General features: G+C 39.9%; 1 non-coding gene across 1 annotated transcript; it reads left to right on the top strand.

The window, feature by feature from the left end:
- The first annotated feature begins 16,958 nt into the window (after nt 1–16,958).
- Nucleotides 16,959–17,067, top strand: LOC122490673. Its single transcript, XR_006299214.1, has one exon. It is a non-coding gene; the product is annotated as a U6 spliceosomal RNA (small nuclear RNA).
- Nucleotides 17,068–27,353: the final 10,286 nt, after the last annotated feature.

The raw sequence follows: 27,353 nt of genomic DNA, 5'->3' as shown, positions 1-27,353 counted from the left end.
GTGCTCCCATTCCAGCTGTTGTCTTACTTTACCAAAACTCTTCTTTGACCTTCCCTCTCATTGTTTTCCTTTTTAATCAGAGCTTTCTCTCTTCACTCTCTTCACTTTCCATTATGGATTTCATGGTCTGTCTTACCACTCCTTTGCTCCATTTTCTTTCCATTGACTTGCCTAGAAAGAACCTCAACCCTTGATGATTCCACGTGCCCAGTTCTCTGAACCCACACTAGGCTGCTGGAGAAAAATCACATAGTCCCCCCCCCCTTCAGGTGAAAATGGGCTCCACTTAAAAATCATGAACTCCTACTTAATCAGAGCTTTTAGTGTCACAGGCAAAATTTCTGCCCTTCCCTAATCAAGCTCTCTCTCTTCCATTCATTGCAGGGGACTACTTATGACCTTCACTTCTCACAACTCGAGTCCTGATAACTTAAAAAAAACACTTTTAAATATTTATTTATTTATTTTGAGAGAGAGAGAGAGAGAGAGAGAGAGAGAGAGCGAGCGAGCTGGGGAGGGGCAGAGAAAGAGGGAGAGAGAATCCCAAGCAGGCTCCACACTGTCAGTATAGAGCTTGACACAAGGCTCGATCTTATGACCTGTGAGATAATGACCTGAGCCAAAATCAACAGTCAGATGCTTAACCGACTGAGCCACCCAGGTGCCCCTCCAGTCCTGCTACCTTATGCCTTTGTTCACAGCAGTTGGTTTCTTCTCATTCTCAGAGAAAATAGAATTTCTCAGTTCCTAGAATAAACCTACAAACTTACCTGCATCCATCCCCTTTCTTTTCTTCCCATTCAGGAAAAAAATCTCTTCCCTTATCTAAAATCACACCTCTGCTCTGCCTGAATTTTGTCCTCCCACTTTCTCAAGAACTTGGATCTTTCAGGTGTCTTCTCACCCCTATATCTTCAGTCTCTCACTCTAGTGCCTCCTTCCCACTGCAATTAACCTGCTCAAGTGCTCCATCTCCAAAATCAATCAATCAATCAATCAATCCATCAATCTTCTCTCCACTTCTCCAGTCACCCATTCATAATCAAACTTCTTGAAAGAATTACCCTCCCTTCGTGTCTCCACATTCTCTTTCCTACCCATTCCTACTCACCGCAAAAGGGCTTCCATTCTCCTTCACTTTTCTATGATTTCTCAGTAGTCATGTTGACTTTGGAGACCACTTCACCCTCCCTGAAGTGTTCCCTGCCCACTATGGGTTTCTATACCAGCACCTTCTCATGATTTCCCTCTTCCTTGGTCTCATACTTAGTCTCTTTTCCAGCCTTTTCTCTCTTTATCATGTAAACATTAAAGGTTAGAACCCTGTTCCTCAAAGTTATGATCTCCTCCTATTTTGGGGCCATCATAGCTACTCCCATGGTTTCAATTGTCATGTTTATGCTGATGATTCAAAAATATATGTTTGCATCTCAGGCTTTTCTCTTGAGCTTCTAACTCAACACATCTTGCTATTTGGGCATCTTCACTTAGAGGTACCACACATGCTACTAATTTGTCCAAAACTGAACTGAACTCACTATCTCATACCTGAAACACACTGTTCTCTTGTGTTCTCTAGTGGTAATGCCAGTGTCTTAACAAGATACCTGATAGTTGTCATCATTTCCTATTTTTCTTAATCACTTATATCTAATCAATCATCATATCCTACTGAATCTATACCCACATTCACTTTCTCCATTGTCACCACCATTCTCCCTTTCCAGGTCACTGTTTTCACTAACTTGGACAACTGAAGCACCCTCTTAATCCTCTCCATGCTTCCCATCTTGACCTGCCATTTATTTTCCACATCGTGGCCCATATACATTTTTATAAATACAGACCTAATTATTTCTCTCCTTTTTTAAATACCCATCACTCTCTGCCTTTGCCTTAGAATAAAGTCCAAAATACTTACTATGGCTTGCACAACACTTTGAGACCTGAAGTGACTCATTTCTAACATTCTCCAAATGCAGCATGCTACGTGACAGCATACTGAATGCCTTTTGTCTCTTTGAATTTGCCTTGTTTACCATCATCCTGAGGCTTAAGTGTATGTTGTTACTTCTGCCCTGAATGCTTCTCCCCTTAATTCTCACCTGTATGACTTCTACTCAGCTTTTAAGCCTCAGCTTGGGAATCAATTCTTCTAAGAGGCATTCCCTAATTCCCCACAATACCTTGAAGTACACTAAACTTTTTATTATTTTTTAAATATTTATTTATTTATTTATTTATCTATTTATTTATTTATTTTTTCAACGTTTATTTATTTTTGGGACAGAGGGAGACAGAGCATGAACGGGGGAGGGGCAGAGAGAGAGGGAGACACAGAATCAGAAACAGGCTCCAGGCTCTGAGCCATCAGCCCAGAGCCCGACGCGGGGCTCAAACCCACGGACCGCGAGATCATGACCTGGCTGAAGTCGGACACTTAACCGACTGCGCCACCCAGGCACGCCATCTATTTATTTATTTATTGAAAGAGAGAGAATGAGCTGGGGAGGGGCAGAGAGAGAGGGAGAGAGAGAATCTCAAGCAGGTTTCATGCTCAGCACACAGCCTCATGCAGGGCTTGATCTCACAACCACGAGATCACAACCTGAGCAGATATCAAGAGTCAGACACTCAACCTACTGAGAAGTCCAGTCCTGAAATCCATACATTTGTAAATCTGTCTTAAATAAGAAGGTCCTCTGAATCAGTATAGTATATGAATGGCCAATAAAAATTTGACATATGGGAGGGTTCACTGCAATGTACCTAGCTATAATTTAGATTAAAGTCCTATGCAATTTTAACAATAATATCTACAATTTTTCAAGTGTCTGTTATATGCAGGCACTATATTAAGTATTATAGGTCATGATTCTGTTTGATTCTCTCAACAAACCCTATTTTACTGACAAGGACTCAAGATTCAGTGAGGATAAATAACTTTCACAAGGACACAATACCAGGAATTAATGAAGCTGGAATTTGAGTGCCAGCAGCCTGGCTCCAGCACTCTTAACCTCTACAACACACCTCATATATAATCTTTTATATATAATATATACACAGATATATAATCTCTTTAGCCCATAAAAGGGGTTCTGACCCATTATTTTTCCTGATAGCTGCAAAATAAACAGCTCCATTGTTCCAAAGAAGATAAATATTAATGAAATATTAAAATTTAACTGTGGGGGTGGGAAAGGGAAAGACCGGGCTGGTGGGAAATGCCTATATAAAGAAGGACAAGAAAGGTGTTCAGGTCTTTTTAACTCAATCCCACTAATTTTTTAGCACAGATTTTTGATAAGAAAGTCTTCCACATATGTCCTCTCTCAAGGAATAGAAGTAAAGGCCATGTGTATTTGTGTATTAAATAAATAATATACAGAAGTACATTGTGTCACCCATTGTCCATTCTCTAAACCAAATCTCTTACCATGATGACAATTGGTTTAGACTGTTACAGGATTAGAGTGCTCACGGTTGAAGCTACACCCTTTCCATGAACAATAACTAACATGGTCAACAGTCCTGGGATAAACCTGTCCCCATTGCATCACAGAGTTAGATCACAAGTCATAAGTAGCAACTTGCCCTGGTTTTGGCCATGATAAAGTCTATTTGTAATGCCCAATAATTCAACAATTTGTTCGATAGTGTTTTGATACCCTTGGCAAAACATGATGATAAGCATCTCAATATGTGGTATGCAAAAATATACTTGTTAAATAAATTATGATCTTAAGAAATCATGCAAGTAAAGCAATATCATACCCATTTCCAACTGAGGCATTTAAAAAATTAACTAACTTGAGAATAAACAGCTAGTGTAAGTAGGGACTTAAAATGAATTCAGCCTAATGCCAAAGTGCCCTTATTTCAACTATAGAGAAAAAGAAGAGGGAGCAAGAGGGGTGAGGAAAGAGAGATGGAGGTAAGGAGGAAAATCCCATGTGTGAACATGCACAACTTCAGGATTCTACCTCTGACATATATGAGGACAACAATTATAAAAAGGAGAAATTCTATTTTGTGAGTTTTCAGATAATCAAATTGTCTGCATTACATGCAAAACATTGATCAGACATGCCCATGATAAGTGGAAAGAAATGCTGTAGACAGATGTTTTCAAATGGCAAATAATGGTAAGCAGGGTGTTGAAGATATTAATTTTCATGATTGGTGCCTTTGTTATTTTGCTTCATTGTCCTTCACCCTACTTGGTCTAAAAATACAGAAAAAGAAAAAAAAAGAGAGAGAAAATTAGTTTTCAGGGCCAGTTTTTGAAAAGCCATCAGAAAAAAAAGAGAATGAAGTATAAAATTTCTAAAAAGTTCTCTTCTCCCCCTCACTATTCACATTCACCTCACAATGTGGACATGTGGCTCTACCTCCACCTGTCCCACCGACAGACCACTAGTCAAAGACCAAGAGATAAACTCTTGAGAAGAAGGCAGCTGAGGGAAAAAAAAAAAAAAACTTGATTTTTTGTGTATTCCAAAGTGGTTTTTTTCCTTATAGAATTGTTTCTGCATGTTTCCTTTTTTCAATGGGCAATAAATAACTTTTAGGGTAATAAATGTGAGCAGATTTGGTTAAGTGACTGGGATGAAGAGAAGATTTTGCCATCTGTGAGGAGTGCTTTAGAATAGACTCACTCTGGGAAAAGGTTATCTGTGTTGCCTGTCTTTAGGAGATGACATTTAAATAGAAGTACTGGTTCACATTTATTTATCCCTGTGCATTAAAAGGCATATCAAAGAGAAGTGTGGTATGAATAACTTAATTATGGGCTGTTTGTACAGATGGAAAACCACATGGGCTCTGTGTGTAGAGACCCATGGTGATTGTAAGCTATTTAAGGAAATTTGTATCCTGGGACTTCTCATCACACTTTTTCATGAAAATTCAACATACTGATGTGTAGACATTTCCATAGTTTCTCAAAAATAAGTTGCTGAGATAGTTTCATACACACACACACGCACACACACGTTTTGCATATACCTTAGTTACCTATAGGCTGAGCTTAATTAAGAGAACAGATATGGGTGTGGTGTGAGTGGAAGATTAACAGAGAGAAGGAGAGGAGAGGGAACTTACAATTTAGGGCAACTTTTTGAAGTGTTAAGCCATCTGATGTTCCAACAGGATTTCCTTGGCCTGGTGATGATGCTAGTCTTGGTTGCCCAGTTTTATTAAATATTACCATGTTAGGAATATAACATAGATTTTCCAGAATGAAAACTAGAATTCACCCAATAGCTGAAGGATATTTCTGAGAAATTATGTCACCTGGACCTACTCAAGGTCAGAATTTTAAAGTCTCCTGAGGAGTCTCCCACTTCTCCACTCCAGTAAGTGATATTTTCAGATTTTAAATCTGATCTTATTTACTTAAATATTTATTTCCCTCTTGGCTTTCCTTCTTTACCCAGTCTATATTGAAACTTCCTTATCTCTTGCTGTACTCTTCTTTAAGCTCACAGTTCACCCACACCAGGATACTCTCCTAGCACCTTCTAAAATAGAAGTAGACATTTGCAATGGAGATCAAATTTGCAATTAAACTGATGCAATTTAACTTTCTTTTTATATCCTATTGCCTTGTAGCCTTCTACCCTCTGAGGCCACAGCTCGAGATTTAAGTCCCAGGATAAAACAGTAAGCTTAAATAGAAGACTAGACAGAAGATTTTCCAAATTCCTTTGACTCATCAAGAACTAAGCCTTGAGGGGCGCCTGGGTGGCGCAGTCGGTTAAGCGTCCGACTTCAGCCAGGTCACGATCTCGCGGTCCGTGAGTTCGAGCCCCGCGTCAGGCTCTGGGCTGATGGCTCAGAGCCTGGAGCCTGTTTCCGATTCTGTGTCTCCCTCTCTCTCTGCCCCTCCCCCGTCCCCGTTCATGCTCTGTCTCTCTCTGTCCCAAAAATAAATAAACATTGAAAAAAAAATAAAAAAAAAAAGAACTAAGCCTTGAGACAACTTGAGTTGTCTCCTCTAAGGACTTACTCCCTTCCTCCTATACAGGCTAAACCCCAACTCTTCTGCCCTCTGGAAAGATGAGACATCAATAGGGGAGACAAAAGAGAGCCCAGTCCAGCCAGTCCCAGAGTATTACAGGAGGAAGAGAGACAAGAAAGAGGAAATAGAGGAGTAGAGTTAGAATCAGCATGGATGTTCCATTCTCCTCTTCAGATGTATGCTTAGGAAAAAGAAGGAATGTTAGATACATTGAAAAAGATCCTAAAAGCAAAGGATTCAGTTCCAGTTCATGTTTTTACTCATGGAAGACCTTATCCTATATACTGCCCGTGCCCACCTCAGCTCTACCCTCCCTACTTGGTTGGGGATGGGAGGATCACTCATGGTTGAGAGACACTGCTCTAGACTCTTATCAAGCCAAGAGAAAGACTGGAAAATAAGTCACATCTGTTGTACACTTCAGTCATAAGGGCCAGTGGGATGATCAGCAGTCAGGCAGATGAGAGATATTACCATGGAGACAGAAAAACTTGAAGATCTAAGGAACACATCTTCCCAGTCACCAAGCTACTACACAAGCCACATACCTTCCTATAACCCTAGATGCCATGTTGGAGAGGAAAGGGTAGTGACCAAGATAGCCCTCAGCCTGACTAAACATTAGACAGGCTTCTTCCGGGCTCTAAGCCCTGACCTCCCTTTCCCTATAGCATTTACTTAAGAAAATTTATTATCATAAATTCTTTTTCTGCCTTTTTGAGATATATGTAAATCTTTTTCTTTCTGGTTTTACAACATAGAAATGTCTTTTTCAAGGATTTAGGAGCCATCATTTTGAAATGTAAGCACTGGGGGAGATAGCACCCCTATCTCCTGGTTCCTGTGAGCCTAACTTCCGCAGGTACTCCAGTTATAAAACTACCTTCTGCCTCAAAGACAAGAGAAAGCTTACTTTTCCTTTGGGTAAAGCCAAGAGGCAAACACAGGTGACCTTTGTTCTCCCTTTAATGCTGATACTTAAAAATCCTCACATTCTTTGTTTCAGCAGAGTTGAGTTCAGACTGAGTTCTGATCTCTCACCCCTATTGCAATAGCCTTAAATAAAATCTTCCTTACCAGTTAAACTTTGTCCAGTGCAATTTTTGCTTTGATCATGGAGAGAGAAAAAGAAAAAAATGTATCTAAGAAACTAGTGGGTTTTTTTTTTCTTAAAGACATTGAGCATAGCCCAAAGGAACTGTTAAAAGTTTATCACATCAAATTAAGATCACCATATCGGAATACAATTTTTAATTTTTTTGTTTCATTTTGCTTTCACTTGGTATCCAGCATGTGAAGACTGTGAGGATGAAGAGAGCAGTTTTACATGAAATAGTCAACATTTTCTCTGCATTCTAGCCCTTTGATTCCCCCTTTACATTCTCTACATCCACCCTAACAAATTCTGCCCTGTATCATAGGGGTCTGCCTGAACATTGGAAGTTCCTAGAGTGCAAGAATCATATCTTAGTATCTTCTCTCACCCTCATCTATCACACAGCAGGGCATAAAGTAGACACTCAAATATTGGATGAATTCACCCATCAATTAATATTTATTGAGTGAATTCTGTGAGTCTGGCAATTTGCTAAATGCTAAGACAAAAAAGAAATATAAATCATGGTCATGATTTCAGGTACTTACAAATTAATTGAGAAGACACACAAAGGACAATGAATAAATTATAAAATCAAGGCACCATTTTGGTTGAATTATTTTTAAAAAAAAAAAAAAAGGTATTTTGGAAGTTCAGATACACAACCAGAACAAGAAAGGGAAATATAGAACATGAGCCAGAACTTTTTCAAATTTTTTTTTAAAAAATTACCCAACTTACACAAAAGTAGAAAATATAACAATCCCCCTGGTAACCCATGTACCCATCATCTAGCTTCAAAACTATCAATATTTTCCCTATTGTTTCAAATATCCCTACTTCAAATGGACTTGAAAGAAGGGCAGAATTTAACAGAAGTTCTATGTGGCCCATGTGACATGACTTCTTGTTACTTCTGATTCTGACTGTCCTGCTGGTCACTTTGCTACAGTGCTCCTGGCCTCCCTCCTCCAAATACAATACACTAAAGCACACTTTTCCCTCAGGGCCTTTGCATTCTGCCTGAGGTTTCCCCCTTCCACCTCCCACTCCATATACACACACTGCACAACTTACCCCCTTACTTTATGTAGGTCTGTGTTCTGATAGAATTTACTCATAGAGATCTTTGCCAATGATATTTAAGATAGCACCCTCCACCCTCCTCTGTCCCCTTAGCCTGATTTATATTCTCCATAAAACTTATCACTACCTGAATTATGTCCCTGATTTCTTTTTTCATTCATCCTCTGTCTCCTCACTAGGATGAAAGTTTTATGAAGGCTTGTACTACAACACAGAATCTAGAATATAGCAAGCACCCAACAGATAGATGTTAAATGGAAGAATAAAAGAATAATTGTTACTTCCCTTGCTCAAATAAATCTCCATCATTCCTGATCAGACAGCAGAGTAGCCTATGGCCTAAATTCAAGTCATAGAAATATTGTCTAACCTGCAAAACTTTTTAAAATTTAAATTAGTTGACAGCATTTAGAATTGAGAGACTGCACATGAAATCCTCTTTAAATAAATTCTTTAAAATCTTGCAGGATCTTGCACTACTGGGGTCATAACCTGTAGAGAGTAAGAGTAAGATGGAGTCACTCATGTCAAGCAGTGACTTATGTCAGGCAGTGACATAAGCAGGCAATAGTGTTGCAGGTAAGATCCGATATTACCAAAACCAGACAGAATGATCACACCCAGAACTGGTAACTGTCAGTCTGCAAAGGCCCAAGACTGATTAAGCTTTTTTAAAAAGGGAGGATATTTGCAGCAAACTGTCAGACTTTCTAGACAATGACCTTCTCATGTCTGACCACACCAAAACAGCAACTGCTGCTGAAGGCTCTGCCCAATTGATCTCTGAACATAACAGAGATTCTCCACTGCTTAAACATAATAAGAGCAAGTGCCAAGAACTGACCCAGACCAGACAAAGGCCTCATCTCTATTGGACATTCATGGACTGACTTCATTTTTTGTTCATAAACTTCCTACCCCTTGTGGTATCGTTTGTTGTGTGACTTTGTATTATGCTTTGTTTTGTGTGACATGTAGGAAGCCAAATTAAATGTGCAGTGAAATGTCATTGAGTTTGGAATCCTGAAACTGCTTTACAATTATGTTAACTTTGCTTTACGATTGAATAAACCTGACATTGTGGAAAGACACAATTTGTGTGTGTGCCCTCGTGGCATGGTTGCAACCTAACTTCACATGGCAGCACTAGAGACTGAACACAAATATCTTTTCACATGGGGCATGAGCTCCCTGATGGGAGCTTTCCTGATGTCTTTTGCTGTTTACAAGAGTTTTATCTGTCTCATTCATTTATAATCCCTGCCTGGATCCTGTGGGCATTCTAGTTCACAAATCCAAAGTCTAGAGTCTCTGTAGATTAATTGCTTCTGAGAATGGTCTGCACATTTCAGTTCTGCTACTTTTACCTTGCTTCCATTTGCCCAAGTGTACAAAGAACCATCTCCTATTTCTGAAACCACAATAACCCATGAATTTGTGTCAACCTCATGGAGTGGGCTCAGGTGCTTCTACTGATCCTCAATTCAGTCTCTCTTCCCCAATTTATATACTTTTAATTCCAAAAGGCCAGGTCCAAGATTATTTCACATCTACTGATTTTCTTTTTGTAATTGAATAGTACAAATAAAGTATGGCCATTAGGTAAGGAAATAGCATACTGTTTACATGCTAATCAGAAGTCCTGCCTCCAAGCACAACACAAATCAATTTTTATGAATCTTTTCAACCTCCTGTAGCCTCCCTTCCCTTCCCATATTTTGCATTAGATCATGAATCAGTGAACTGAGATTGGTTGGGTAGGAATTAACTACCTACCCAATAGCCTCTCAGGAATGGTGCCTCCCCCTGTTCACCCATAATTTTGAGACTGATGCTTTAGATTAAATCTTTTCTATCTTTTTTTTCCCCATGCACAGAAAGAAAGTTTATCCTTGGGATTTACAGGAGAGTATAACAAATTGTCAGGGGAAAGATTTGTTTTGAAAAATTTTATTTGAACAAGGATTTCCTCATTCCAGATGAAGAAATTTTTCTAATAATTTAAACACAGGTCATCATTATTTTAAGAAATTAAAAAATAAAAGCAACCAGAATGACAAATGAGATTCTTTACTGGTAAAAAACAAGTGAATAAATAAACCCAGCACATGAAAAAACAAGGTTCTTTGCTCTTATAGGAATGTCATAAACAACATCTGTAATTAAAATAGTATGATTCTGCCAAGTAAAGGCAAGGTACTGTCGGTACCAGGGAGGTTGCCCTAGTGCTGGTGGTGGGGTGGAGAACTCAGGTTGTCTTAATGCCAAACAGAGAAGGTAAATAGCTCCAATGGGTAGTGTCATTCATAATTAATATATATGAAAGTATTCACAGGGTGGCCAAAGAGACACAGACATGCAGACAGATGGAGAGACAGAGAAAAAAGATAAATCTCTAAGAATATGAGATTTGAGCTTCTTTTCAAGGTGTATTTATTTTCTCCCTGACTTCTATAGAGGCATTCTACACATCTCTTGGGATCTTCTAAGTGAGAATTAGGACCGTCTGTCTATTAACAGAAAAACAAACAACAGTAATGATAATAAGAGTTAAGTATAAGAGTAATCTTTTCTTCCTTGAGTTCCTGCCTGAGTCCTAGAAATAGGAGCTTCCAACACTTGTACTCTCTGAAGAAAGTATTGGAAACATACCTGTTGTGCTACTTTCTGACAGACTCACCTAGGGAAACCAGCAAGAGGGTAACACTGAAGGGATGCCATTTCTCCTCTGGGCAGGTATGCATTAGCAATCACTACTCACTAGCTCTGTATCTTATGATCTGTATCATGCTTCTTATGTCTCTTCAATGCTTCCCATTTCCCATTCAATAGCTAGAAGGGCAGCAAAACTGGTTTCCAAATACTCTAAGAAAAAGGAATAATAAATAGGGCAATGCAAATGGGAGTTGGGGAAAAGATAAATACTAACTATTCCTCCCCTCAGTCTTTAAACAATTCTATCTGCCAACAATGGCAATAAAAATTCCTTGGGTGGAGTCTCACCTACATACTAGACCTGGGCCAAGGATTTTATATACGCTATTGCCAATTCTTAACAAGAATCATGCAGAACAGTATTATTGTCCCCATTTTACTCATTAGGACATTGAGATTGAAAGAAGTTTTTTTGTTTTGTTTATTTGTTTAACTATCCCAGCAATACCCAGGATCTAAATGGTTTGCCTGATTCCAAAGCCCATTCCTGTTCCAATACACTATACTGTCTCTCAGTAGCTATTTCTTAGATATTGATTGAGCACCACTGGAATATAAATGAAAGAAAGCAAGATTTTAACGTGCTCTGATCACAGCTAGTGCCCAGAATAGTGTCTGGCACAAGGTAGGCACTTAGTAAATATGAGGTGCATAAATGAGTGGTTTTCATTCTTCCTTGGAGAACTGTGGTCTGTGTAGGGGGCATGGTGGGTGCTCAGCCAATCCCTAGTCCTGATCCAGCTTTTGCTGTCTTTCCTGAAGACCTACTTCACCATCCCACCCAAGAAACAGACTTCTAGCTCCTCCCACCCAAGATTGCAGACACCTTTGACTTCTGGATTCAGACAGTCTATTATTATCATAATTTTATACAAGTTTTTTCTTTATTGCTTCTGGATTAAAAAGTGTTTGTTGCCCCTAATATACACAAAGTAGAATAGGTCAGGATCTGCCAAAAATCATATGTAATATTAGAGGCCAATCCTTCCCCATAATTTCAAACTGCTGTCTCTAGTGCCAGAAAAGCTAACAAAGTGCTACCTCCTGGTTCACAACACTCAATCTGGAAGTGAGACAATCACCAAATGCTAGCAGTAGAGAAGCAGACTTACTATCTTTGGGGCTGTATCAATTGGTACCCATGGACATTATGGGAACATTACTTCCCACTGACCAAATGGCTCTTGTCCCACCTGGTTGTGACTTTGGAAATACACGTATAGTACACCTGTGCTAGCCAGGGTTGTCCAAAGATATAGAATCAATATATGGAAAAAGACTTTATTGGAAAGAGATTCCTAGTATAAAGAGATTTATTATAAGGAATTGGCTCAAGCAATTGTGGAGGCTGAGAAGTCCTACAATCTGCTGTCTGAAAGCTGATGACCCAAAAAATCCAGGGTTATAGTTTCAGTCCAAGTCCAAAGACATGAGAACCAGCAGAACTCATGGTAAAGCCTGAACAGGAAAACAGGAGAAGGTCAATGTCTTAGCTCAGGCAGAGAGAGTGAATTCTGACTTCCTTTACCTTTATGTTCTATTTAGGCCCTCACTGGATTAGATGATTCAGTGTGCAAGGGCAATTTGCTTTGCTCAGTCTACCAATTCAAATGCTAATCTTACCAGGAAAACCCCTCAGAGACACACCCAGAAATAATGTTTAAACAAATATGCTCACACCCTGTGACATAGTCAAATTGACACAAAATCAACCATCACAGCATCTCTTCAGAGGTAAACCTCCATATTATCAGGGACAATTCATTTGTGCCCAAGTATCCTGAGATAAGCAAGGGTCTTAGCTGTTTTTTTATTCACTTTAGGGCTCATCCCCCCATATCTGACTCTAGAGTTTTAACAAGGACAATTATCATTTTATTTCTAACCCAAGTATTACATACTTGTTCATGGGAGTGACAAATAGCAGTTCAGTTTGCACCCCAGAGGAACAGGTTGGAATCACTACCCTGAATATGACAGTGATGCTACACCTGCTTTGTGCAGACTTCACTAATGTGCCAGCATCGGCGCCTGTGCAGATCAAGTAGAATCTGGAGGAAGGAAAGTGAGGCCAGCCTCTGGAGGGCAGTGTCCTTCCATGAGTCATGAACCTATGTGACCAGTGACCTAGCTTTTCCAGGCAGGTTCCTCTACTTGTTTGAAATGTACACACACACACACACACACACACACACACACACACACTCGGCAATCTTTAGCTTTCAAAAGGAACATAGTACTGCAACTTATAACATGAAGGAAAAATAGGACTTCATTTATCAATGTGTGTGTATATATATACACATACACACTCCTCTATTGCCAACATACTTATCTAAATATGCACTTGCTGGGGCGCCTGGGTGGCTCAGTCAGTTGGGTGTCTGACTTAAGCTCAGGTCATGATCTTGAGGTCCATGAGTTCGAGCCCCAAGTTGGGCTCTGTGCTGGCAACTCAGAGCCTGGAGCCTGTTGTGGATTCTGTGTCTCCCTCTCTCTCTGACCCTCCGCCATTCATACTCTGTCTCTCTCTGTCTCAAAAATAAATGTTAAAAAAATTTAAAAAAAAAACATGCACTTGCTGATTCTTTACTCCTTCCCAAATCAACAGAGTGGGGCTTGGTTTTATGAATAGAAATAATGTCTTATTTACTCTTATCTCATTAATGATTCAAATTAATTTTAGAGCTCTATTGCTGCCTACGATGTTGTGCTTTTTATAAAAGCAATATAGCATATCAGCATGATCTTCTGTTCATTTTAAGGTCAACTTGCATATATAATTTTCTTGGATTTGTGCAGAGAATCATGTTGGTGTCTTTGTATCCAAATTACCTACTCTCTTGAGAACTATCAGCTTGACTTTTCTGGTTCATTAGAATAGTGGTTTATGGATATTTAGTGGTGTAATGTATCTATACCTATACCTATATCTATCTATATCTATATCTATCTATATCTATCTATCTATATCTATATACTGTGTTTTGCGAACTAACTTTTTGACCAGAACCCCAGGAGATGAGAGTCTGAGGTATAGTTCAGAACACCAGAGAAGTCACGCATTAGTAAAAAATGTAGAGGTCCTGTAGCATAACCTTCTCATTAAAAACTCAGGTTCTAAGAGGCTAATAAGTTCAAACAGATGGTCAATAGCTCTCTTGAACTCTAAGGTCACCCCCAGACTAGGCTAAATATTAAAAATATTTAACAACTGGTCAGAAACTGGTAATGACAAACAGTCTGTAAGCCACAGACGATTGATATTAATGCATGCCATCTGGGTATCATCTATGACCCAGATGGGTACTACTTTGCATCTCAGAATCACCCTTCCACAATTCCCCCAGCCCTATAAGGAGGACTCTAGAGCTGTAGCAGCAGATCTGAGTCACTCACAATCATTCAGTTCCTATGATCCTAGAGAACTTTAAGTATTAACCAGTTTTCCCTGGATGCTAAAAGGATAACTAGAGAGATTAGGGATTTAACCAGGATTGCCTGAGCAAATCTCTTCAGGGCATTTCTTTTCCTGTAGTTAGACTGTCTTTTGTTCAGTCTCACCTCCCTGGTATTGAACTAAGACTTCCTATAGTTGGCTCAATTCCTCCTCATAATCACCTCCCACACCATTTTACAAATTAAGAATCGATGGCATAAAAAATCCTAGTGGGCTAATGGCACCTTTGTAACAGAACCCAGATATCAGCATCCCCCAACTTATCCTTTCTGTACCCACATTGTTCTAAGGCTATTTAATAAAACATTATTTGATTTAGTACAAAGAATAAAAACAGCTTGTGATTCTTCTCTCTTTTCAATGTTCCATTTCTATTTTTGTACACTCTCTCCCAAAGTAATTTTTCTTCAGAAAAGATAAAGCTAATGCCCATGTCAAGTGCCCATTTAGCAGAACTTTGCTCCACCAGCTCTGCTGGGCTAATGAAGGGTAATTGCTGTCACCCACAGACCTGTGGCTTTAGTGCCAGCGAGTCATGAGGCTGATGCTTCCCCCAGCATGACAAGTTCCTTCTCTCAAGGGTTTTCCCAGGGAATTTATAGTGGCACTTGAAAAGCAAATAATTAAGAGCAATAAATAGCAAAATCCCCTAGAGAAATATAAATTATTCATAATAATAACTGTGCAGGCTGACTGGAGGAGGAATGTGCAAGAATTTTCTGAATCTGCTCAAATATGTTTAAAATCTTGGTTTAAAACACTGTTAGTCCCTCAAACCAAAAAGTCATTCTTCAATGATTTCTTAAAACACCAAAGTATCAAATTTAATCACTTGCTCTCTTTCATACTGTTAGTGCAAAATATTTTTATCTTACTATACTACCCAGATCCTATGTGACCACTGCTCATTCTTCAGGCTCAGCAACACATCTTAAGGTTGGGAAGAATAGTGCGGTTCAGAGGAATGAAGTAAATGGCATAACTCAGAAATATGGACTGTAACTCAATTACTAGTTGAATGCCCTTTAGCAGGTAACAACCTGCTGAGCTTCAGTTCCATCACTGATAATTCTGAAAGGAACCAATCCTGTATCACAGGGCATTGTGAGACCCTAAGGAAATGGAGTGTATAAAAGTAATTCTAAACAACAAAATACTAAACAACAAGTTAAATAAATTATATCATTATTTCTTCTGCTTTTACCCATTGTGTTCTATGAGTGCCACCACATCACTGTTAGAAGTTAATATTTCTCATCTTTCAGATCTTCTTGAGAAGTCTACTTGACCATTCCTAGTGGTTGAAGAGTCTCTGTTTGAAGAGTTTTTATGTACATAGATCTTATCCTCTCCTCTTGATGGTGTAGTGACCAGAATTTGGGATGTAGGCAGTATGCTACCTTGGGAGATGAGAGGACAATCAGCAATAAAGAATAATGGTGGCCTCTCACCCACTCCTGGTTTAGACTCTACAGCTGAAACTTAGAGAGCAAACTGATGGTTACCAGAGGGGAGGTGGGGAGATGGGTTAAATAGGTAATGGGGATTTAAGGAGTGCACTTGTCATGAAGAGCACGAGGCGATGTATGGAAGTGTTGAATCACTATATTGTACACCTAAAACATTACACTGTAAGCTAACTAACTAGAATATAAATGAAAACTTAAAAAAAAAAAAAGGCCTTTCTCACTGTGTCCTGGGGACTGGTGCCCTCAGGCAATCATTCTAGTCTGTGCTTGAAATGTTGCTCCTCTTTCTCTGTTATATTGTTTGATGTTTATTTAGCTTTATTGATCTAGTAACTGATCTAGTTACAAGCCCTCTTCTACAAATAGTACTTTTAACAGTAGGTACATCTTATGTTCCCCTTTACATGGTCAGGACTGACCTCAAGCCCTCAAAGTCTCATTTTTCCCTTCATACCTGTCCTGCTTATCTTCTTATATCTGTGCTCCACTTAAGGTTCTCTCTTTCTCTTTTTGTTCATCAGCCTTTTAAATGTTTACTTTTTCCATAACTTTTGTTGGACTGAATATGACTTCTCTATTTGAAGAATTATTTTCAGATTATTCCAGTTCCTTACTGATTTTCTGGGCAAATCTGATCAGGGAATTCCTGGAAAACACCTTTTTTATTATTTTCCTAGGTTCTGGGTCTGCAATAATTTTAAAAAAATTTTTTAATGTTTACTTATTTTTGAGACAGAGAGAGACAGAACATGAATGGGGGAGGGTCAGAGCGAGAGAGGGAGACATAGAATCTCAAACAGGCTCCAGGCTCTGAGCTGTCGGCACAGAGCCCGACGCGGGGCTTGAACTCACGAACCGCAAGATCATGACCTGAGCAGAAGTCGGACACTTAACTGACTGAGCCACCCAGGCGCCCCTGCAATAATTTTATTAATTCATTTATATCCATTGAAAAATTTGGCATGTTTTTGTCATAATAAGGGCTTAAAAACCCTTGTATTGTTTCATTAGTGAAATCTACCACACTTCTTTCGTTCAACTGTGAGCTTAGCTCTGTGAAAACTAAGGTCAAAGATAGAGATTCTGTCATTAAGAAAGTCAGAGCCAGTGCTCGCTTCAGCAGCACATACACTGGAAAATTGGAGCAATACAGGGAGGATTAGCACAGCCCCTGTGCAAGGATGACCTGCAAATCTATGAAGCTTCCATATTTAAAAAAAAAAGAAAAGAAAAGATAAATCCAGAGCCAATTTAAAGTAAGATGGTAGCAAATAACCCACACTTATGTTAAACCACATTAACTCAAACGTAGCCTAGAGCCTCTCTTGTCCTCTCTTAGTCTACAATGTAAGTGGAATGGAGGCAGCCAGTCCAGGACAGCCTACATAGACCTGGCAGGTAAAACTGCAATCTCAAACACCACGGCTGCTCTGTAAGATGTACAGAACGTAGATCCTTTGACATTAAAATTCCTGACTACTGACCTGGCTGGAAAACACTGTCAATGGAGCAAATATTGTTTGCTTAACCAATGCCTAAAAGGTCTAATCCCATCCTGCCTTTCTTGTAATACCAAGCCACACTGAAGCAGCCTATACTTTAAAACCTAAACCCATTTGTTGTGGCCACATGAGTTAAAAGCCCATCTTACTAATTAAACAAAAATCCCATTTCACCAATCCCCAACTCTGCCCACAGTTGTAAAAATGGGTAGCATAACACAATACAGATACCCGTAGTTGCCAAACAACACAACAGAAAATCTGGCCTGACCCATTCCACAGTCTCAATCTCTGAGTGTTGCTTTTCTTCCCAAACTCCAGTTCTTATTTATTTCTCAAGATCCTCAGCCCATGAACCAGATGTTGGATCAGGGAAGGATCACTTAAGGACACCTCTGTTCCCCATCTCCCTATAATGTCGAAGCTACCCCTGAGCAATAGCAATACCATTTGAAATTTGGGATGCTGTGAAATAAGTAGTAATTAATGATTATTTTCATTGTCATGAATTATTTATTACATTTGAAATACTATAAATTTTACGATTGCGATAATGTGATATAACAAGGACTTAAAGATGATAACTTTTATAATATTTAATTTGGAAATTCTTTTATATTAGGCCAATAAGGAAGTAGATTGAGTAGATTGGGGTCTGCATTTACAAAGGAGTATATGATAGAAAATTACTGCCAAGGAATTTAAACAGAATTGTGCTTGCAAGAACATTTCTTCAAAGAAAGGCTTTTGCAGGTTACCAAATCTCCTGAGAACTATAAAACATTATGTGACATAGATCCCTGGCCAAAAGAATACTCACTGATAACCTCAAGAGATTCTATTGGAGTTGAGATGATCAAACACCAACATAGACAGGGATCTTCAGGGAAGTCACTCTTGAGTTCTGCATATATGGAACTCCATGCAGGTATTCCATCAAAACCACAAGTGTCTCTCATCAAAACCCTCACTAGGTCTGGTCCCTCAAGTCAGGTCTCTAACCAGTGTAACTCTGACAACTCACGACTGAACCATGTACCTGTCTGTAGTTCGTGATGCAACTTTGTGACAACTATTAAGAATAGGAATTTCATGGGGCGCCTGGGTGGCGCAGTCGGTTGAGCGTCTGACTTCAGCCAGGTCACGATCTCGCGGTCCGTGATTTCGAGCCCCGCGTCGGGCTCTGGGCTGATGGCTCAGAGCCTGGAGCCTGTTTCCAATTCTGTGTCTCCCTCTCTCTCTGCCCCTCCCCCGTTCATGCTCTGTCTCTCTCTGTCCAAAAAATAAATAAACGTTGAAAAAAAAATTAAAAAAAAAAAAGAATAGGAATTTCATGTCATACTGCAGAATGTTAAATTGTTTAATTTGACTGAGTGTCTTCTCAACAGGCAGCTGCCACTAATTTGTGGGCTCTACCTCTGGAAGACTTATCAGAGCAATAAGAGTAAGGAAGAAACACTTCTGAGCTGGGTGTCACGTGTTCTCAAATGGAGGCTTTCTTACTGAAATAAAATAGAAATAGGGTCACCTTGGGTGGCTCAGTCGGTTGAGCAGTCAACTCTTGGTTTCTTCTCAGGTCATTATCTCACAGTTTGTGAGTTCGAGCCCCACATCAGGCTCTGTGCTAACAGAGTGGTGCCTGCTTGGGATTTCTCTCTCCCTTTCTCTCTGCCTCACCCTGGCTTGCTCTCTCTCTCTCTCAAATAAATAAGTAAACATTTAAAATTAAAAAAAAAATAAAATACAAATGTTTTTGTAACTAAGGAGCTTGAGAAGTTAAGATGTATGTTAGCCACAAAAAAAAAGGAGTGTTATGTACAATAGGGGCATGAGGACACAGACTTTGCAGTAAGTTCTGTAGCTGTGTGCTGCCCTAGTTTAAGTGTAGGTTGGAGTTAACCCAATGTAGTTTTTCCAACAAAAAAATAACTTTTCCCAAGCCCTGTGTATCCCTTGCCTGTTCCTTTGTTATTTAACCCTACAGACCCCTAATAAGAATGCACTTTGACAGGTAAAGGAGGAAAACTTAAACATTCCTTTTGGTATCTACCTAAAAATATATATTTAAGCTTAAGTTCTATGAAGTTATACAATATTTTTTCTTCAGTGAAAAGAAGCAGCAAATTCCCAATGTCTTGCAATGGGTCCTTTTCTAAAGGTAACAAGTCTATCCAGGAAAATAGTTACCTTTCTTCAAATAAGAACAAAAATACGAACTTAAAAATTTGAGGAGCTTGGGAAATAGATAAAAATGGAAACTATGTGTAGGGAGAAAATGTTATCATTTGATCACAGCCTTCCTTTCTATTCATTTAATATAGCTCAAATTGCATATCTGAACACTCTCCCTTTCCAGCATAGGAGTAGATAGTCTGTTTAAAAATAATGTCAAATTGAGACAGGTATATGATAAAACAAGGGGAAGAAGAAGAAAAAAACGCTACTTAACTGATTTCTTTACTCTAGAATATCACCCACCCATCCATCTTTCTATTTTTGAACAAACCAGGCATCTGCTTTATTGGGTCTGCACCAGCAGTAAGTTGACAACTGACGATTTTCAGGCAGTCTTCAGCCTTCAAGGCTTCATCATGGAGTGACAGTGCTTGACTGCTCATCTCTCCCCACCCCTTTCCCTACCTGTGGATTTGAGTCTGTCCTTTCCTCCTCGTCCCACTGTCAGAGCTCCCAGGTTTGGTGGCCAAGCTGTCGGGGGTATACAGCCCAGGGGCTCTAGGGGCTCATAGGAAGCTCGGGCTTAATGTCCAAGTGATCTCAACTCCTACCAGGTCTCTTTCAGTAGCTAAAAAATGGATTAAATAGATGTTGGAGGTCTCATCTGTAAGGCTATCTACCAGTGATAGCCTTTGAGTGCCAATAACACTTATAATAAAGCCCATTCATATATTACAGGCAATTATTTGCATTAGTGTGGGATCTTGCTTCTGTAGACGAGGCCTATACATGAACCAGCTGAATCAAGAAAAAAAAGGGCATTAAAATAGCTACATATTAATATTAAAATGTAATAGAGTAAACTAGAAATGAACCAGAATACTTTGAAATGCCCATTTCCCACGTGTTACCAGATATTTGATACTAGGCTAAGGTACAATAGCTTGAATGCCAAGATATCCGCATTTAGAGTTCTCTCCTTTTTTTTCACAAAAATATGTTTTAGTCTATTTTTTGCTATTCTTGTTCCTCACCAGTAGGACTTCAATGATCCTGAAAGAATACAACTGCCCTCTAGTATATAAACATTAAGCAACTTTGGGTCTGACAAAGTGTGGTGCCAATTTTAATTTTACAACTTGTTGTAATCAATAAAAAAGAGATTAGGTCTTAAGGAAATGCATATCCCCAGCCCCCAATCCCATTGTACACTATTTTGTGTGAGCCTTGATCAAACATGCAAATATGATGTTTTAGGTATCACACTGCTTTTCCCATGGAGCTTCTTAACTTCCCCAGCACCAACTCTTGGCCTCTTTGAGACCCACGTAGAATGCAGCACAGGCCACACAAACTCCTGGGATACAAGTTCTGGCCTCCCAACACTGGGAGCCTCATGAAATTTTTCATCACTTTCTTTGACACTTTTTGTTATAATTTTGGAGTCCCAGAGATCCCAGTCTCTGTCTCCAGTCATGTAAATAGTTTCATCTTCGTAAGTGTTTGAAGTAAACACTCTTCATAAGTGTTTACCTCTATGTATCTGAAACTACTGACCACTACCACCTCCTCTTGAATTCCTTCTGTCTTGATGTTCCAAGGATTTGCCCCTGTAGTGGCCACGCCAGCTCCTTGCCCTCAGTTACCCCGAGTGTAAGCAAAATAAGTGGCAATTAATGCAGTATGGTTCCAGGTGCACCTGAAAAATCTCCGTGTGCTACCTTCTTAGATGTCCCTTCCTAGGCTCATTATCTTGATTTAGCCAACCTTCTGGAGGAGTTCTTTGCTTAGACTTAAAAGATATATAGCAGCACAGATGTGAAATCTCTGCACTAAGGAGCAAAAGCTTGATATCAGTGGCATAAGACTCTCCCCCATTATGATTTCATCCTTCCCCTAAATACACACAAACTTCTTGTGAGCGACACTGCCTGCCACTTTCCTTCCTCCTCCACTGTGAGATATGGTGCTTTCTCTTCAGTCTCTGCCCAACTCAAAGAAAATGAATACTCTGTTTTAAAAGAATTCTAACCATCAATCTATGATCCACTGTCATATTCTATAAGTTTCTTTCTCACTCTAAAATCAAAAGATTATGTAGATGAATGAGGATATCTTGATAAAAAGCATACAAGATGATAAGCATTTATTGTGTTAAATCAACATCTTGAGCTGTCAAACAGCATGTATGTTTCAGTTCTTTTCCTTAATTCACCAGTCCCTGCCTCCAACTTTGACAGAATGGCAAGGGTAGGCATTTTCTCAAAGGAAAGTATATTTCATTCAACATGTCAATACATCAATAACAGGACAGGAGACTTAATCCCTGGGGACTAAGAGTTAGGGAAAGAGAAGTGATTCCAGGAAGGGTTAGAAACAATATAAGGGATGCCTGGGTGGCTCAGTCAGTTAAGTGTCTGAGTCTTTTGATTTCAGTTCAAGTCATGATCCCATGGTTCATGGGATCAAGCCCTGCACTGGGCTCTGTGCTGACAGCATGGAGCTTGCTTGGTTCTCTCTCTCTCTCTCTCTCTCTCTCTCTCTCTCTCTCTCTCTCTCTCTCTCTCTCTCTCTCTTCTCTCTCTCTCTCTTTCTCTCTCTCTCTCTCTTTCTCTCTCTCTCTCTCTCTCTCTCTCAAATAAATAAACATAAAAAAAGAAGCAATACAAGCTGATGGTTAGCCCTGATGGCCAGTGCTTTGAAATGAGTCATGAAAAGACAAAGCAGTTTGGGGGTAGACAGATCTGTAGCTATATAACAGGTGTCAAAGAATTTATCTATTTATGCTAGTAAAGACATTACATCTAGAGGAGCAGCTGTGATTCAAGCCACCCACTAATTAAATTGGAGTAATTCATTGCTAACCCTACATCTTCTGCACAGGTCAGACAAGTGGGTAAAAAGAATGTGATGACAGTTACCACCCCTCCACTCTAGCCTCCCAAATCTTTGCAATTTTGGTATAGGAGGGAAGGAGATGGCAATTAGGAACTTCCATTTGACCCTGACTACCACACGCAGTATACTAAAGTCCATGGGTCAAGGAACTAAAATAGAAATTCTACAAGCTGATGACAAACTATTTATTATATACCCAGGAACTAGAGAAATAACTACAGGTGGTTTGATGGACCCATTAAGTCCACTTCCGGATGCTTCCCATTTTACAGATGAGAACATTGAGTGAAATAACTTGTCTAAGTCCAAACATCTAGTGGCAGTTGGGACAAGAGTCCATGTCAGTGCCTCCCAGGACAGTATTATTAAAAACCACCCAGGGCACCTGGGAACCTCAGTCAGTTAGGCATCCAACTTCGGCCCAGGTCATAATCTCATGGTTTGTAGTTTTGAGCCCCACATCGGGCTCTGTGCTGACAGCTCAGAGCCTGGAGCCTTCTGTAGATTCTGTGTCTCCCTCTCTCTGCCCCTCCCCTATTCATGCTCTCTCTCTCTCTCTCTCAAAAATAAATAAACATCAAAAAATTTAAAAAACACCCCAAAGTGATTTCTGTAATGTAAAATAGCCATTCCTTCAGAGTGTGCTGTGTTCCTGTCTGCTTTGAAGTCTTTGTCCTGTCCCTGAGAAATAAATTCTCTTCACAGCTGTGGCTCATAGAAACTAGAATAGTTCAGAACAGAATATCCCTATCATTTATTATGTACTTGAAAAACAACTTAACACTGTCACTAAAGTCGTCTGTGATTTGTTTAGACCACATCACTTTTGCGCTTCTGAAGTTAATGCATTCTTCTCTGTCACGTCTTTGCTGGAACTCATAGCCATTCCGGTCATCACAGGGGCAATAGAATGTGATCTACTTTCTACTATGCTCTTGATGCAACCAATACATCATCAGATTTTGGAAGTTTTGAGATTGATGGTGCATGTCACAGGTAAATTAAACCTCTTTCTAGAGGTGAATGCCATTTTAGGCTTGTGAAAAGGCAACATACACTGTACTTTTTCTTGGTGTGTTTTAGGCATTTTGCAGAGAATTTTTCTTTTCTATTAATGGCCTGGTTTGCCTTTATAATTTCAATAAAGTATTAATATTTGTCCATAGTAGATGTGTAGATCCACATCATGTTTTCATTCATACAAATACATACTAACAAAATGGATGAGAGGCTGACAAGGTAAGAGACACAACCACCCAGGTTCATGTCTGGAGCAAAGGGCAGCTCCTGAGGCATAACAGCCTATGACCCAGTCTCATGCTCTACACCTGGAGCTGCCTGGCTCCCAAACCAAACCTCAGGGCCAAACGTCCTGCCTGATCCCTGTAAGTCTCTTCTCTGACCTAGGAGCTAGAGAATTTAGCGTAGTCTTAATTAAAGCCATACTCACCCGCTTCTTGTATTCCTGGAATAATGAGTTCATGAAGATGTCAGAGAAATGAGAACAAGTTGTTTATTTTTTTTTCTTAATGTTTATTTATTTTTGAGAGAGAGAAAGAGAGAGTGTGAATGGGGGAGGGGCAGAGAGAGGGAGACGTAGAATCCAAAGCAGGCTCCAGGCTCTGAGCTGTCAGTACAGAGCCTGATGAGGGGCTTGAACCCACGAACGGTGAGATCATGACCTGAGCTGAAGTCAGACGTTCAACCAACTGAGTCACCCAGGCACCCCAAGTTGGTTATTTTCTATTTATTTTTTTGTTATCTTAGTTGCCCCAAAATGGCTTTACTTAATTTATGATTTCCTATGGATCTTTAAGTGCCACATGTACACAAAAGGCAGAAATAGAAATATGAAATGGAAGAAAGATCAGAAAGTCAAAATCAGTACTTAGACACAATTCTGATCAGGTACAAACTTCAAGGCAAAGAGAAACATCAATCTCCACAGTCTTGAAGTTAACAATTTGAGCCTTCAGCACTTATATTTATGCTTTATGCAATTTCTCTCTTGTTACCCTCTCTGTAATCCTCCTGCTCATGTAAAAAGTTCCAAGAGTGACCCTAGGCCTGTGCTTCTCAAACTTTAATGTGCATATAATTGACCTTGGGATCTTGTTAGAAAGTTGAGTCTGATTTAGTCATCCAGGGTGGGACCTGAGGGACTGCACAAGCTGCCAGATGATGCTGATGCTGCTGGTCCACAGACCTCAGACCACTCCTTGAACAGTGAAATTGAGGGAAAGCTCCTGGAGACAGGGAAGAAGCTTTATCCACTGCTGTATCCACTTTCCTGCTCACCACCCCCACCCTGGGCCCCCATACCAACTAAGAGCTTAGTTAGTATTTGTTACCTCAGTAGGTAAGGGACAGACATTGCTCACCACCCTCTTCTACCATGATCATTCTTCATGACCACAATTACTTATTGGGTCTGTCCAGCTGGCCGTCAAGTCTTACCAATTCTGCCTCCTCCTAAATCCCTCTCACATGTCTTTCCTTTGCCTTCATACTGCATAACAGTTTCTTGGCTGGACTTCTTACCTCTAGCCTCTCTTCCCTCTAATCCATGCTTTCTGTTTTTGCCAGGATGATAATCTGAAAACAGGATTCTCATTGCTTCAGAAAAAAATCTAACCCCCACCCCCATAGCATATAAGCCCCCTTCACCTTCTGACTGATGTTCAAACTTCCAGGCCAATAACATACCACTTCCTCGCACAGTCTTTGGGCTCCTGCCAAAGAAGCCATGGCTCCCCGAAGGGACTATGTTCTTTCACCTTCCTGCCTTGTACATGCTTTATTTTCTCTCAGAAAGGTTCTTCTCCTCCCCCACCCCTTCTATTTATGTGAATCATCTTCAGAACCCAGCTCAAATGTCATTTGCTCTTTGAGGCTTTCCTGAATCCCCCTCTCAGGCACGGTTGCCTATTCTCTCCTGTATGTCTATGCAAATGCTTTATGTCCTCTGAGTGCACATATTATGTTTCATTAGATTGCCTTATCTGGCTATCTAGCCACATTAAACTAGGATTCCTTGAGATAGATACTGTGTCTTACTCAATTTTCTCCCACGAACATATAGAACAGTGCTTCATACATAGTGGCTCTTAAATAAATTTTTGCTGCTTGAATAAATAGGGAGTAAAACAACTGTAGAAGCACATACTGATAACTTGCACAGCTACGTGCTGGGGGCATAAGGAAACCTATTTCCCTACCACAGATTTCCCCTCACAGCACTTCAGCTGACTTCCAGTATGGGAAGACCTCCAGTAGTAGGGAGCAGAAGAAGTACAAAAAAGAGCTGATGGGACCTAAGAAGCCCCAGTCTTTGTCCTGGATATTTGGGTTTCACTTGGAAATATCAGGGAGGGAAAGTTTCAAAGATGTCAAACCCAAATTCTTGCAGGAGATTAAATCTGATAATAAATAAGCAAATGTTAAAAACAAAAAGGTAAAGATTTCTTTTTTCTTTGTCCTTTTTTTTTTCTTTTTTGGCTAGGCACAATGTCTGAATAGTCACATGGGATGTGGGAGGCATTCCACAGGACTTATTTATGACTAATGAGTACATTCTTCTCTAGGAAAGGCATGATGCATGTGGAGCAGGTTCAGTCTCCTCTGAAATCCTCATTTATCAGTTGGATATCAACTCCCACCTTCCTGATGGAGCCTCCCCCTATCTTTGGGCTCAACAGACCCGAGTGTGTGCTGGGTACATAAGCACAGCTCATTCCCCTGTGGAACTGCATGAATTCTTGCAGGAGGGGCCTCTACACTCAGTGCCCAGTGGGATTTATTTTCCTGCGGGGTAAGTGCTGAGTGAGAAAGTTTGCCTTGACTAGTCCTGTCACTTGCTTGTGTGTTCCCACTTGCTTCCCCCTGCCCCCACCCTGTACTTTCCATAATCCAAACAAAAAACATATTTTCTAAAACAGCACTGAAGTACAATTTCTTTTCAATAGCTGTTCAACTGAAATTTTTTTTCTTATATCAATTAAGTGATTGAGGAATGGGAGATGACTTAAGGATGCTCTTCAGAATCTCATTTTGCTGAAGAAGTGAAGAAACTGAAACCCAGAGAGAGGAAGGGATTGAGTGAGGTGACTCTAGATGATGACAGAAATGGATCTACACTTCCTGTGTATTGGGCCAGTTTGATATCCAAGGTGCAGTACATGACTGTTGATTGTATTCTTATTAATCTTCATGGGCTTTGGCATCAAAAAACCCAGACCTACCAATGTTTAGTTCTTCTTGATAAGCTACTGAACTGAGCCCAGTATTGTTATCTATAAAACACATAAAGCAATCATGACTACTCCCACGATGGTCTTGTGAGAAACAGATTCACTATGAAAAAGGAAGTACTCTATATAAGACATCATATACATTGTGAGATAATATAAAATATATATATTAGTCCCTCCTCCCCCCATTCCTGGCACAGAGCTCCTAAAACCCTTGTAATCTTCTAAGTGATAAGAACACTAGGGGAATCTCTTGTTCTATTATTTGTCTTTGGCTCTGACTCTGACATAGAACTCCTAAAATTCTTATAAGTTCCTAAGTGATAAGAACACTAGGAGCATCTTTTGTTCTAACGAGGAGACTCTAGGTGGGCTCTTGGATGGCTCCTGAATGGAGGCTGGACCCAGAAAGATGAGGCCATAATTAGAAGTTTGGAATTTTCAGCCTTACCCCACCATCCTCCAGAAAGTAGGGAGGGGATGGAAATGGAGCCAATGATCAATCATGCCCACACAATTAGCCTCCATAAAAGTCTCAAGACTATGGGGTTCAGATTGCTTCCAGGTTGGTGTACACATCCACACTGTGAGGGTGACATACCCCAACTCCACAGGGACAGAAGCTCCTGTGCTCGGGACCCTCCCAAACCTCACCCTAAATATCCCCTCTGTGGCTG

Source organism: Prionailurus bengalensis, chromosome B2 (assembly GCF_016509475.1).
Source record: "Prionailurus bengalensis isolate Pbe53 chromosome B2, Fcat_Pben_1.1_paternal_pri, whole genome shotgun sequence".
NCBI classification, from domain to species: domain Eukaryota; kingdom Metazoa; phylum Chordata; class Mammalia; order Carnivora; family Felidae; genus Prionailurus; species Prionailurus bengalensis.
Note: the sequence above shows the minus strand (reverse complement) of the source record. Positions and strands in the feature narration are given on the sequence as shown.